Source organism: Sinocyclocheilus anshuiensis, unplaced genomic scaffold (genome assembly GCF_001515605.1).
Source record: "Sinocyclocheilus anshuiensis isolate Anshui unplaced genomic scaffold, SAMN03320099.WGS_v1.1 scaffold412, whole genome shotgun sequence".
Classification (NCBI taxonomy): domain Eukaryota; kingdom Metazoa; phylum Chordata; class Actinopteri; order Cypriniformes; family Cyprinidae; genus Sinocyclocheilus; species Sinocyclocheilus anshuiensis.
This window is the reverse complement of record NW_015558661.1, coordinates 1,711,170-1,711,645: the sequence shown is the minus strand read 5'-3', so window position 1 is coordinate 1,711,645 and position 476 is coordinate 1,711,170. Positions and strand designations below refer to the sequence as shown.

At 29.6% G+C, this 476-nt stretch overlaps 1 pseudogene; it reads left to right on the top strand.

Annotated features, from left to right (window-relative positions):
- The window catches only part of LOC107681071 (glycerophosphodiester phosphodiesterase domain-containing protein 5-like), a 9,762-nt pseudogene that overhangs the window by 2,722 nt on the left and 6,564 nt on the right, over window positions 1-476 (top strand).

Here is a 476-nt window from a genome sequence, read left to right as displayed (position 1 = left end):
CTCTATTCGTTTTCCAACTGCTTGTTTTCTTTAAAAAAGGCCTCTAACACTAGCTTTCTCTATTCTTTTTCTATTCTATCTACTTGTTTTCTTTTTGTTGTGTATGTGTGTTGGTGTGAATGTTTGATATTATGTGAGACAGTGAATTTTGTTTTTAAAAATATGAATTCAATAGTGATTCACAATGAAAATCCAGGAAAATGTTAGTCATGGAGGATGCGATTAATAAAGTAAAGTTTTCCTGAATTTTGAGCATGGATCACTATTGAATCCTTGTTACAAATTAAAAAGATGTATGCACCAAAACAAGACAACATTGGAGACAAGAGAGTGTGATGTTAACGTCCTTGTAGAATCTGCTGTATAAAAATATGACATAATAAAGCTAAAAAAAAAAAACAATTCTTCACTTGATTCTGGCATTTGATACATGACATTAACATTCAAAAGTTTAGGATTACTATGAATTCTTTTTT